At 32.3% G+C, this 14,882-nt stretch overlaps 1 protein-coding gene across 2 annotated transcripts in view; it reads right to left on the bottom strand.

The window, feature by feature from the left end:
* Nucleotides 1–12,828, bottom strand: part of LOC132696922 (uncharacterized) — a 43,329-nt gene extending 30,501 nt beyond the window's left edge. The window contains exon 1 of one of the 2 annotated variants that reach the window (XM_060662065.1): nt 12,639–12,828. The gene's annotated coding sequence lies outside the window, so the exon portion shown is untranslated. The remainder of the gene's footprint in view (nt 1–12,638) is intronic. The other variant, XM_060662064.1, reaches the window with a different exon arrangement.
* Between the last annotated feature and the right edge of the window lie 2,054 nt (nt 12,829–14,882).

The raw sequence follows: 14,882 nt of genomic DNA, 5'->3' as shown, positions 1-14,882 counted from the left end.
AGTATATAGGGTGGCTCAAAAATGCGTGTCGAATAAAACAAACATTTTTTAAAATGGAATACCATATTTTTAATTTTTTAAATTAATAATAATAAAATACTATACATATACTACATACTGTAATATTAAGAGGGAGGTGTGTGAAAACGTGGGGACATAATAAATGCAGCTTTCTGACAAAACTATTAGCCAATAGGGCTCTATTAAAATTTAAAAATGAACAGGAGAAAAAGCACTGTTGTAGCCGTAGATAAAGCAACAGTTAGCAATTTTGGTGAAAATGACGGAAAATTTTCCAATTCACAGAAAAAGTAAATAATACCTATGACCTAAATGTAAACCTATTAATTATCTCATTTTTTATTACTATCAATGTATTTTTTCGTATATCTTGCATTCCATATTGTCTGGTGTTGCAGGGGATTTATGTCAACACTATCTTTAACAAACTTTCACAAAAAGCATCTAGTGGTGCTAAATCACATGATAGACGGGGGCATCCAATGAATCGTTCTCTACCTTCCATTCCATTTTTTTTTAATTTACTAACACTACAGTGAATTTTATTTACTCAGTTGTCACGTAAAAATTTGACAATATTTCCAACTAATGTTTGCAATAAATGACATACATTTAGGAAAATCGAAAATTTTCAATTTAAAATGATCCAAAGATGTTCGTTTATTTTGAAAATTCTGTAGCATCTAATTCAAATTCGATTGCATATGTCTTTTACGTCATCTTCGAATAACGCTAATATCAAATATGAGTGATCTATCTATCTTTAAAAATAATGAATGCATCGTAATTTTTTTGCACTTGCGAAAACCAGCATTTCTTTAGAAAACTTTTATTGAATTTACCTTTTTGTCATAACTTTTGAAGCCAGTGAGATAATGAACTTAACTCACCCTGTACAATTATAGTGCCTTCTAAATTTAAAAATGAAGTTATTTTATAAATCTATAGTGTAATACACATACACTGGTTGAGTATACTTTCTCAAAAAATGACTATTTTCCAGACGAAGGAACAATTTTCAAATTGTCTGATGGTTCCAGATGATTCGAGAAGATAACCAACGTATAATTTGTAAATGTTATTTAAGTGCTTTAAAACAAATGGAATGTCGTGTAACATTAAAAAAGAGTGGACTAATCACTTTTACTACTTTGTTGACTGCTACATAGATTATGATCAGATCCAGCGGACTGGAAAAATTAAAGAGCCTGAGGTGTATTTTCGGAGGAAGATAATATTTAATGCTTACTTTAATTATATTGTAAAACTGTCCTTTAGGTCTATTACATTACATATTATATAGATGCAACCAGTAGCAGTTCATGTTGATCAGATTAAAACAGTTCAGAATGCGCTACAGGTTGATAGTTTCAGTTGTTGTTATTGTTATTTTTATTTTACACCTCTCTACGTTTACGTCTAATTACCAAATCATTGTACTGGTGTTTGTAAAGAGAAAAAATAAATAATTCAATAAATAGATTGACAAACAATTTAATAATTAGCGTGCAAAATAAGTGCAGATCTTCCGTTAAGTTAATATAAGATCTAACCAACATTTAATATTCTTTACTCTAATATGTTCTATTCGGGCAGCGGCCTAGAACGAAAAAGCAGAGGCAATAACCTGCTACCCTTATTCCCCTAATCCTCCAAAGGGAAGTAAAATGGTGACAAAAACCAATAATATTCCCCTGACGACAATAAAGGTCACAATGTGGTTTTTGAAAGGGTCGGTATAAATGTATATAGGGGAACAAACCCCTCATAGAATATGTTCAACAGATTTAATTACAAAATGCAGAATATGCACATAATCAATAGCCATTAATGGTATTAAATATTTCCTATTACATGAACTACGCATTCTCTGAATATCATTGCCTCAGGTTACAGAGTGTTCAAAAATTAAGGTAGTAAATTAATATGCTATTGCAAAATTTTCTACTTTAAACTCAATTTTTAAACAGTAAAATATAAATTATTCTAATGCATATTTTTTATTTATATTATTAGGAAGTGTGGAGTGCTGCTTGAACTACTTTATTGACGTTGGCTACACGACTAAAACAAGGAGAAAAATTGTTCATTTGCGTAAGCGGTCTGTAATTAACTAACAAGATGATTAAAGGATTAAGTAAAGTAACATAGGTAGAAAATTAAAGTTTGGTTCCCACAAAAGTTTTAATTTCCTAAGTTTATTTGGGCCACTAGTGGCATAGGTACTACAAAACATACATTTTGAAGTCAATCAACATCAAAATCTATCTCTGTATATTTATTTAAAGTATATATTGCAAGGTAATAAAGCATTTCGTTATTTTGCGTTCAAAATACTGCCCTGGCGAGGTCATGTCTCGAACAACAATGATGACTTGACGACACTGACCTCCAACGTTGTCCACTGTTCGTATTTATCGGAAAATCGTTTTCAACTACTACAGGTTATATCACATAATAAACCATTGTCTCGAGCTTCCGAAAATGCTAAAATCCTAATAAAATTTCAAAAATTATTAACCGATCATTCATATTTTTTTAATTTAATTAAATAAATACCAGACGTAAGTACACTTAATTTCGTCCTTGGTTTTGTCACAATTAGTGCTCTTGGAACAAATGCAGATGTGAAAAAATAGACTGAAACAAAGTTGTGAATTTGTTGTATCAAAAAATAGAAATGGCGGTAGTCAACACTGGTCTTAGAGCTAAAATAACGATTATATTTTCCAAAAAAAAAAAAATTCGTGAGTACCAACTTTCGTGAAACGAACTATATCACCATCTTCGATAGGTTTATTTGTCTCAGTGCGTTGAGAATGTGATCTATATGTTCGCTTAGTAGCATTTTCATAAATCGATGCGTACAGGTTGTGACCTTCAAATTATGTTTGGGAACAAAGTGGCCGCACCTTTTAAAAGTTTTTTTTTTATCTGTAAAGCCGTCCGGATATTGGATCGACTTCCATCGCCGGCTGCAAATTGGTTTATATTTATCCACTAAAAAGTGATACATTTTTAAAGGTAAACGCGGGCTTCCGCACCTGCTTCCGTCATTCGCGTCGAATTTCGAATGCCATCAGTAATCTAAACCTTTTATTTCAAGCCGGGAACGGATATATTTATATATACCTGAAAACAAATACATCGACGCAAGCCGATTACATTTAAAAGACGAAACCGAGTTTGAAAATTTCAACTGCAAGTTTGAATTGCCTGTCAAAATGTCGGGTGAATTTGCAAATTCGACTACGGCAGATTATGCGAACGAACAATATATCGCCTAACCAAAACTAACATTCAAAAGCACATTAGAAGTTTTGGGTAGTTTACATGTATAAATATTCTCTTTAAAGTATTTTGTATTTATTTGCTTATAAATAAAGGAAAATTATATATGTATAATACTAAATACTAAAATACTAAATATATACAGATGATTAAAAAAACTGAGTCAGTCAATGTATCTTTTTAGGTGTACCGATGAAATATCCCAAATTACACCCGTTTAAAAGGCTACAGAACCTTTACCGTCAAAACCAGTCCTACAACTAATTACCACTTGAAGTCAATACCAAAGTAAAAAGAAAATTTAGGCCTATATAGTAATACAAAAATATTGTTTGCAAAATTATTTGAAAATTTATTCCGGAATGTTACCAATGCAATCGAATTATTTTAATTGAACGAATTCTGAACTTTTTAGGCATATTCAAAGTAGTTACATTTTAAGTTAATTTTATGACAATTACAACTTGCTATTGGATGTGGGGAGTGTAAGTTGAATAAATAATAATAATTAAATAATAAGGCCTTTGAAATACATGCTAAATAAAAAAAAAGTTGTGAATCGTCGGACAGGTTTTGAAATTGTTAGATCTGTTGGAACAATTTAAATGACGCAACCTCTGTGCTAAAGATCAATGCCGTCCTACAATTGTTTGATGGTCTATTCATATGGCGACTATCAATTCCATTGCTGCGTCGCTTTCATTATGGATTTCAATTATAGTATAGGATGAATCCAATCTTGGTCTTCTATTATTTAGATTACACCCACACGTTCCGGATATTACAAGGTGTGACTTACCGCAGATATATTATTGGCATAGAACTTGTTAGGGAACAGACGATGGGCTATACCAACAAAGGTATTAGAAAAATTTACTATAGACATTTCTGATAGTTGGTTTTCGATATAAAATAGAGAAACCTATGCCGACTGTGGTATTTAAGACTACAATACTTCCTGGTTTCTCGTCCATGGAGTTTAGACTTTTTGTCGCCGACGTTTCTTCAAAAATACCGATGGCTTCTTCGGGGCGCTGTCTGTCACCTTAAATGCCTGAGGATGGCGGGGTCTAGGAAAGAGTGAGCTTTAGAGGGGTGACTAAATCGCGTATTCTCTTCAGATAGATGAATGGGGAAGTGCGGATGCTGTTCTCCGGTGTTCTTTTAGCCTGGTTGATATGTTCTTTGCTACAACTGCACGGTGTGTTGTAGAAACCTAATGTCTCAAGAGGAATATGGAATTATTGTTTGGACAAGTTGTGGTTCTGATGTTATCTTTTTGTCCATTCTATTTTGTGTGAATTATTTTGGTGAAGTATATTTATGAATCGAGCGTTTGATGTCTTGGCAATGGAAATTATTTGAGAAAAAATAAAGCTCACGCGATGAGTGATAATGTCTAAAAAAAGCTTGTAGTTTTCTAATTCATTAGTGGATGGTTCGATAATCTGTGTTACAGAAAGGATTGAAGATATTCGCGACCGTGAGGTGCGATAACAAAAATATCATCCGTATATATTTACAATTCTCCTTACTATCAAAATAGCATATTACCCAACAAGCTCCTAACGCCTCTAATGGTGTGTATGAACTTTTTTTAAAGCTTTTAGCTGTATGTGAAAACAGTGCTATGCTCAGAAATTTAGTCTTGCAACAAGCAAGCAAATTGTTAGGCCTTTTTAAACTCCCTTAAACCGAATAAAAGCCTCAAGCATAAGGGAGTAGGAGTTTTTTTTTGTACTGTCACTTGGAAACTGACATTTTTACCTCCAGAAATATATCCTATATGCATAATGCATAATATTTTTGATTTAATTTTCTCCTGCCTCTACGGCAGCCCGGTATCATTGCCTATATTTTAGTTTAGATAATTTTGGTTAGTTCCTCTGTTATTTTCTTCATTTATTTTTCTCCGTGCAAATTTTAAACAACTGTTATACTTGATTATACGAGATTATTTGATAGGATTTCAAGTGATACCGTGTTTACTGACTTCTTAATCACTGGTGTGCATACTGATATTTCTTAAGAAAACGATATTTTTGCTGCCCTAACAACCCCAGACACTTTCATTTATTCTTCATCTTCACTATTAGTGCATGGTTCGATAGTCTGTGTTACGGAAAGGATAGAAAAGCATCTGCATGTATTTACTATACTCCATGAAAATATTTGCCACAACTGGAGAAAGTTAATGTATTAAGAGTAGGTACAGTAATAAAAAATGAATAATTTGGGACACCTTTCTAACATTCCGTCCTTTAGGTTTGTTTTTAGATATTAGGCATTAAATATTTCCATTTTTATTTTAGATTTACTGCAGGTAAGTACATAAGTGTAATTATAATATTTTGCCTTTTGTCGCAACTGATGAAGACAGCATACAAAAAATAAGACAATACAAAAAAAACCGCTACAGGAAAATATTTTGCAATAATGGCGGAGATTAAAATGCAGCAAAATAAAGGATTTTATTATTGAAAAAATCATAGTTGTTGCTAAGTGTTTTTTTCTTATCTTTCAATTGAGTTTAATAAGTTTACGTGCTATCATTTATACTCCTTTGTGTGTTCGTCAATCCCTAAAATCTTTATTTTCATTTAAAATAACAGGCAGTGTATCTTGAAATAACTGCGAATTTCGTCCTTGAACTTGCAGCGCACGGACCAAGGGCGTCGATTTGTATTGAAACGCCAGACGATTTATCACGGTAATTTTGATTTTAGGAAACGATAAAAAAAAGTTTAAATCGGTTGCGTAGGGTGCCCGTTTCGTTCGACCAAACCGATAAGTAAGAGAGTTGGCACGCGAGGATCCTCGTCAAACGTTTTATATTTGTTTTTCGCGTTTTATTCATTTTCTATCAAAATATCTTTATGAATAGAGGAACCTTCAAAACTCCGGGCGCTTCTCCGTCAGATTGCCTTGGATATAATAGAAGGCGAACGTGGAAAGAAAAACGGATAAAAGCAACCGATTTTTCTTTTGTTTGCCCAAGTACATGACGGAACGATCAATCTTTTTTATGGCATCAATCTGAGATGTAATTCGTCTTTTATTTCTTATTTAACGCGAAGTTGTCCTTAAAAGTGAACGTCGTATATAATTCGTCGAGAAATACTCCGGGACGATTAACGAGCGGAAATAGATTAATTTATCTAGCCAACAGAAAAATTGCGTCTCACATGGGAACCGATCTAAGCTAATTTCTCTTTTAAATTAACAAAATTATGACTTTATTTTAAATCAGTTTCTGATGAATTAAAAAAATTTAAACGACCACAAAAATGGTAATAAAATAGAAAAGAATATTTACTTTAAACGAAAGGGCCTGACTAGTCAGACGAATAATGCTTGCAATTTTTGCTGTAAGACTTATTATTGAAAACATGTCTTTCATGGCCATTTGATTGAAGAAAAAAAATTATGACAGCAGTTTTTCTTTTTTTAGAATTCATTTTGCTTTAAAAGCCAAATTTTAAAACATATTATTCAATTAACAAATTGTTTAAAAATTAACTATTAACTAATCTATTGACAGTTACTGAAATTAAAAGTGCAGCAACTGCAGCAACTGTTGAAATTATTAAAAGAAAACTACTTTCTCCATTTTTTTCTTCCTCTATACAAAATTTTAAGCAACTGATATATTAATTTCTTATTAGATATTGTAAATTAATTTATATTACCGCACGGCTTGAATTTTGACGTTGTCATGTTGGTGAATGTATTCGTGTTGTTTTCATATCATCATTGGAATTATTAATAAAAATAGGGTATCTTGGATTTAAAAAAAATCTCGTTTTAACGCTTACAGTCAAAATAGCATGTTATGCAACAAGTAGGAATTAGGTATTTTACAGAAGGGAGGTAGGCAGTAGTATATTATACAACAAGCGTAGTAAGCGCCATTGACTCACGATTTTATTTGACACGAGCGGAGCGCAGCGGAGCGAGTGTGTAATAAACGAGTGAGTTAAAAAGTTTACCAAACGTGTTGCATACTATACTTGATGATTAGTTTTTGGGTATATTTATGCAAAACAATACGAATACATTCACTGACATGACCGTCAGAATTGACAAATGTGAAAATTCATGCGGTGCGGTAATATCCTCGACAACTTCTGATTGCTCCCAAACTCGTGAGGTAATATTCCGGAAAAGTCTAAAGAATCTCAGATCCGTAGTATTTTACAGAAGGGAGTAGAAAAATACATTTTTTTATTCGTTCTTTTAAAGCTCTCAACTCCTCTAAAATGCATCTTTTTATGAACTTTTTTTGAAACTTTTAGCCGTATGTGAAAAAAGTGCTTTGCTCATAAATTTTGGTCTGACAACACGAGAACATAAATTGCAAACAAATTGCTAGGATTTTTTAAACTCTGCCAAACGGAACCTCATAACCTCATAAGCATAAGTTATGCCCAACGGAGTAGGAATTTTTTTTTCAACTACCCCTTGGAAACTGACATTTTCGCACTCAGAAATAGGGAGCAACTGATAATTTTAAGATAGATAGGGAAATTCTTCCTTCCTGCACCGTGGACTATCATATATACATCAGCCATACATTGCCAACATTTTAATTTAGATGGTAGCAGCTTGTAATAATATTTTATTCAATTGAAAAACCTAAGTTATTGTAAATTAATTGTCTATAATTATTTCCTAAATAATTAAAAGGAAATCTTTCAAAACTTCTTTAAAATGATCAAAAATTGATAATTTTCCTTAGATCCTCTGTTATTTTCTTCATTTATTTCTCTCCGTGCAAATTTAAACAAATGGTAATCTTGTTTATAGAAGATTATTTGGTAGGATTTCAAATGATACTATATTTACTAACATCCTAACCTCTGGTGTTGCTGGAGTTTCTCTGGCTATCCGTGGATACTGCAAAGAAAATGAGATTTTTGCTACCGTAACAATCCCAGACACTTTGATTTATTCTATATTCACATTTTCATAGATTTCATAAAACTGTACTATGGTACGGGCATTAAGGCAATAGTACGGCCAGTAGAAGGTAAATATTATTCTAATTTTTTAACTAGAATCTGAAAAAAATATTTGCATAGCTCTAAATTTTTTCCTCAATCGGTAGGTAAATAGCTATTATTTTTTCTTCTGTTACAAGTTTTCTGTTATTGGCTGTGCTTTAGGCATAGATCGGTGGAATGGTTTACGAACATTTTCAAAGCCTTAGTCAAGAGAAGTTTACTTCTAATTGTATGATAAAAAGCAAATATAAAGCCAATCTTTCGCTACCAGATGAAGTAAACTGTAATAACGTACAGCGGTTAAATTTCGTATTACAGTGCGATGCTTCTATCCATTATGCAATTTCAATCTACTTCAGATTTCGCTCCCTCTCTCTCATATTGCACACGTCTATGCAAAGTCTAGCGCGTCATTTCCTTAAATAAATGACTGGAAAGCGGATCCAGTCTTGCAATGTCGGCCACCCTCAACTACATGGCAATTTGCCATTTCATATATTACGTTTATCGGCGTCCGTATAAATCAAGACGACTTAACAATTGTTCTAAATTTATTACGATTAACCTAACGAACGCATATGTTTTAAATTTCATTACTCAGATATTTATCTTTATTAACAAAAGCACCCTGTAGATAAAAGGCGAGAATTTCCCTTGGTACATAATCACGACATTATCAAGAATTGATAACCCATGAACAGTTCTCCCCAAATTTACATCTTTAAGACAGTTGACTCAAAATTTATATAATCAAAATCATCGTATCGTGCGGGTCTTACGACAAACTTTTCCGTTTGTTTTTCTTTTATGGTAAGATAAATGTATCTAGACATCAAGAAAAAGATAAGCTTATAATTTTATGCGGTTTTAAGAAGTTTAGATTTATAGAAGTCAGTTATAAGACCTTGGCAGTTTTAAGTGGAAATATAAATAATAAAAACAATTTCTTTTTTTTATCCCCACAAAAAAACAATGATTTTAAATTTAATAAACCATTTTGAAAATGAAGAAGAAAGTGGAAAATCACCAAGAATATCCAGGAAATGGTAACGAAAGCATTGGGAAAGAAAAAGCACAAAATATTTTCTATGGAAACTGAAAAGCGTCATTCCAGAAAATTCAAAGACTGAAGATTTGATGGAAATTCGAAATGTGATTAATGATTAATGTGATTAATGATTTATATAGATCAAAAATCAATAATAGATTTGTAGCCTCATCAAAATTATTAAGATTGTTAAGATTTCGCTGTGTATAAATATTGTAAGCGAAAATTTTTATGGGAACGCCAGACACTAAGTCAGCGTGTTCAGTTTTTAAAGAAATATAGTGGAAATAAAACATCAAGATTTAAATGAGATATGGATGTTTTCAAATGGAAATGGTTCATAATCTTGGCCAGATGATCCTGTAACAAGAAAACAGAATGGGCACGAGTTTTGGGAGAGTTTTCTCGTGCCCATTCCGTTTGGCTCATTATTTTGCGTACTGCTTTTTCGTCAAGATTTATTTCAGATACAATTTTTTTAACACATCAAAAATTTTGATGCTCCATCATTAACAATTATTAATTGTACTAGACAACATACCAAAGAATAGTACAGAATTCCAAATAAACAACCTACTTCGTCATGGCAGAAAAATTATATTTATGAACTCCTTCCATTAAATTTTTTTTTGTTTATACTTGTTAGTATTATTAGTTTTATATTATTAGTTTTAATGGGTTCCTACTGTTTCCGCTCCTGCCTTCTAGAGACTGTCTAGCAAATTTTCATTTTCCTTTTATTAACTGAAATGATTATCGGTTCAGTTCAGTTCAATATTTATAAAGTTACCGAAATAATCAATAAAATTTAGTTTTTTTGTAACTTTTTATCACCTACAGTTATACAATTTTTGTAAAAATCTATTGTTTTATAACAACCCAACTATTTTTGCTTTTATTGGGTATTTTTGTAATTGCTCAACATTTTGGTAGTATCTGTGCTTGACTGACTATATGACAGCACATGTTCGCAAAGTAATGTAAAACATATCTTGCTCGGAAAATTCAAAGCGGCCTTGCCGATTTTGATGAGGATTTTCTATGACACAGTGATAAAAATTGTGACTATATTGAGATTTCTTAGTAACACTTAAAATTTGTTTAGATATGCCACAGTACCGGCAAAATGTCATCATCATCAAATATCCGCCCGGAAATGCATCTTTTGTGTGCTGCAGGGCGTTAAAGTTCAGAATATTCAGGACTCGTATTTGCGGTAAATTTTTATTAAAATGTCAGAGCGAAACATGCGTTGAAGTCGCCGCCGCTGCGGTATTAATAAATTCTCTAACCAATGTATTTGTAAACTATAATTTAAAAATTTCCAATATTTAATGCTTTATTGATCGATATAAAAATGATTAAAAATAGTTTGCTATTTTTTGTCTTCATTCTATTTCTTTCGCTTTTCTCTATATTATTTTTTTCACTTTTCTATGCTGCAAAAGTAGCCGACAACTTCAGCTGTTTATCCCTTGTTTTAATTCTTATATTTCTAATTCAATTTATATTTCCTAATGTCCGCAATTAAATTTATTTTGGAAGTTTGATTTTGCTGTATTATGTATATCAGCAGTTCCTCTTTTAGAAGAGTTTTGACACAATTATGTTAGACATAAATTAACTAATCGGCAGTGACAATGTAATCCGCTTCACGCATCAGCACTTATAGACCAAAGCACGGCATACTCCACATATTGAGCATTAGTAATCCGTAATCGCAAGAGCTTTGGTAAATGTTTGTTACCACCAATTACACTTAGCCTAACGTTTGTAAAATCAAACTGCTTTGTAGACGGCGGCACGTATGACCTTTAAATGCGGTTTTGAATGGTCAACGGTCAAATTAAGGTACTTTACCCCACACCCGACACCAACTTTGGATATCAAACATACGAATCTTGTCATCTTATATGAATATATGAAAATTAAAAAAAAAATGGGTTGAAATAAATAAATGATTTGTATATTTTCTAGATCACTTCCAATTTTTGACGTACATGATATATAAAATATGAATAGTATAAAAATGAAAGCATGAAATTTCAAATTTTCTAATTAATAGCATCTTCTAATTTGTACTATGTTTAAATGTTGAAATATTTAAATTTGATCCCTCAGATTTTTCTCGATATGTTTTGAATACAACATATCTAAAAATTATGGAAAAGGTGGAATATGTGGAAAATTATATAATTGGTTAGGAAAATATCTTGGAATTCAATTACACCAAACGTGACCCCCCACATCCAAACCTACAGGTGGTGAGAGGCAGGCAACTGCGAAATTCGTTTTTTATTACAGATTCGGATTCTATGCAACAAAAGCTTCACGTTTTGTTGGAAGTTTTATTTTGGATTTTGAGTAGACGGTGCCGTAATCGTAAAAAAAGATTTATCCTATCAAGAAATTCACGAGCCAATGTTATGAATCCGACGTTTGAAGCGATCAATTTTTTTGGTAGATTTCAAGTACCAAGCCAAGCGTTACGCAGACGCTCATTCATAAATGATTAATTAATTAATGTTAATTTCTTGATAAATCGATTACAACGCTACTGAAAATCCAAAAGGAAATTTCGGACAAAAGCTGAAGTTTATGTTGCATAGAATGCGAGTCATAAATGAGGGTGCCCGTTTAAGGTGTCAAAATAGCAGTAAGATGTTGGCAGTTTTGTTACTCAACATTAAAAAACATTTTTTTGAATAATTGTATAATTCTCGAGATATTTCACCGTCTACATTCTTTTTGAGCACCTGGTAGATCCATTCAACTGCAGTTAATTGTTAATTTACTTTGTTTGTGGTTCTAATAAATAGTCTAATAAATAGTGTGGTAAATATTAGATATAGAAACTTTTCGAAAAATTTCAATAATTTCAAAATGGATTAGTTTTAACCATGAACCTTGGGGATTCATACTTTATAATGAATTATATTTTTTATTACCTGTTACCCTATAAAGTTCCGTTTATTTTAGTTTCATACCAGGAAAAAGTAATTTCATCTACGTAATACACTTACTCACCTGATACTTTCATGTTCATTTCCTCAATCAATTAATTTACCAAAACTAATGACATTTTTTGAAAATAAAGTTATATTTTCAACAACTTCAATATTTGACATTGACACTAAATTAATAACAACTACATGATAAACCCTTGTATTTAGCATATAAGAAAATTTATGAAAAAAGTAAAATTTGTTTTTGGTATATAAACATAATTTTCTCTCATACAGTTAACGCAATTCCCGAATTCAATTTTTGTTCACTTACCATCTATTAGATCTCTATATCGCGCCGCGAATCCACTTTGAAACAACGAAGCGCTCGTAGGAATTTTCACCCCCGGGAAACTTTTGTACCTTAAGAAGAGCGGCGCGCGAACCCACGTTCTCGACGTCACCGCGCGTATGATGTTTCAGCAACAGTTAAACTGTCCGCGTCCGAACTTGACGCCGAACGCCGCGACGCTGGCAGACGGCGTCGCGCGCACCAATACTGACCCAGCGATTGGGTCAAGGTTCAATGGTAACACGTAACATGACTCCTCGAATGCATTTTACATAGACCTATTTTATTTACCGTTTTGATACCGACGCCCTTGCCCAGGTAAAAATAGCTGCTGTTATCCCGCCGCGATGCGCAGTTGTTAAAATGAGCATCTTTGAAGGCGTAACTCCATTGGAGGATTCCAAAATTTGAAATGCGCCAATATATATATATATATATATATATATATATATATATATATATATATATATATATATATATATATATATATATATATATATATATATATATATATATATATATATATATATATATATATATAATCATGACAATATATTCCGGGATATCATCCGTTCATTTGTTGAACTCCGATTTGAATCCTGCAGACGTTTCGCCAAGATCTCACTTGGCATTTTCAATGCTCGGGCTCCGAAAACACTTCAAACACTCGGAGCCCGAGCATTGAAGATGCCAATTCAAAACGATAAAACTGTGTCAACGAAAACACTCGCTTTTTTTGTAAAGAAAACCTGACTCAAACCTTGTGTGGCACATTTCCATATAAAATAACTATCTAATGCTGACTGATCCATGTACTGTTTTCAAAACTACCAGGCGACTTATGCCTTTCCCAACATTATACTAAAAGTGTATTACAAAAAGACGTTTTCTTTAATATTTGGTTAGTTTTGGTTAGGAGCAAGTGCAGATATCTTGTAATACACCATTGAAAATCTAACAAAAGGGGTTATTCAAAATATAGTAATAATGTAATTGATCCAATTGATATTTATAAACAACTAAAACGGGTTCATGAAATAAATTAGTCGGTTCTAAAATAAACTCGTTAAAAAAACCGAAAATGGAGAACAAAGGTAACTTTATGCTAATTTGAGCAACCCTTCATCTCTTACCGTTTTTCACCGACCGAATTTCACACATCCGATATAGTGAACTTGATTTTCTTATTTCTTATACTTAGAACATTATTAATGGGACTATGGCATGATTGGTTTGAAATTTATTTATGGATAATATTTCTGTATACATATACTGTGTACAAGCAAAACATGAGGGCGGGTGAGAGAGATGTAGGTGTGGGTATTTGCAATCAGCGTGAAATCCCTCCGATTCGCCAAATTAGCGAGTGATATTTGACACAATTTTACGAGTATTGGTAAGCCAGCAGAAATTTATATTCCTGCCCTACTTTACAAATTGGGACTCAGATGCGACACCGAATCCAAGTTTGACGCTAGCGTTGCCGAATTGTGAGTTAGGTATTAATGTCAGAATAATTATATTTACATGTGAGGAAAATACTCTTAAAAGCTCGTCTCCGTAATTAGATACTTCATCGTTTTGTAACCTTGCCCAACTTACGCTCTTAGCACGCTAATGTAGCTTTAACTAGGCAATCAGTTCAAGGGCACATTGGACTGGAATTTCACACTCCTAATAATATTCTAATGGCTGCCCACATGACGCAGAATTTAATGATTTCCATTTCCAATGGACAGTTTCATGTCAGTTGAGGACGACTTTTATTAAGTAATCCGGTGTTTGAATTATTATTTATAGAAACTGTTTCAAACATTTCGTGGAAATATCAAAACGCATAGAAAGACACAGTGACCAGTGGCAAAAATAAATGACATTTTTAAAATGTCGCCCGACCATTGAAAAAATTAAAACGCAATATATATCTTATTTTATAAATTATAAGTTATAACTAATCCATTATTTATTGCTATAGGATTCTGGAGGCCCATAATGTGCCAGGGTGACCCAAAAAGTTAGAAAACTTATTTAAAAGCTGTTTTATTAATTAAATGAATGAGAAAATACTAAATTTGCAAAATTTCCTGTAAAATGAGAATTTTTTATGAAGTTCGTGAAAAGGTGAAAAACCTCAATGCTTGTGTTTATGGGAAATTTTTTTAGATAATAGATGATGGAGTATTTAAAATTCATTCTGTGATAAACATTTGCACCAGAAATTA

The sequence above is a fragment of the Cylas formicarius genome, unplaced genomic scaffold (assembly GCF_029955315.1).
Source record: "Cylas formicarius isolate icCylForm1 unplaced genomic scaffold, icCylForm1.1 PGA_scaffold_1__22_contigs__length_36826433, whole genome shotgun sequence".
NCBI lineage: Eukaryota > Metazoa > Arthropoda > Insecta > Coleoptera > Brentidae > Cylas > Cylas formicarius.
This window is presented reverse-complemented; position numbering and strand designations above follow the sequence as displayed.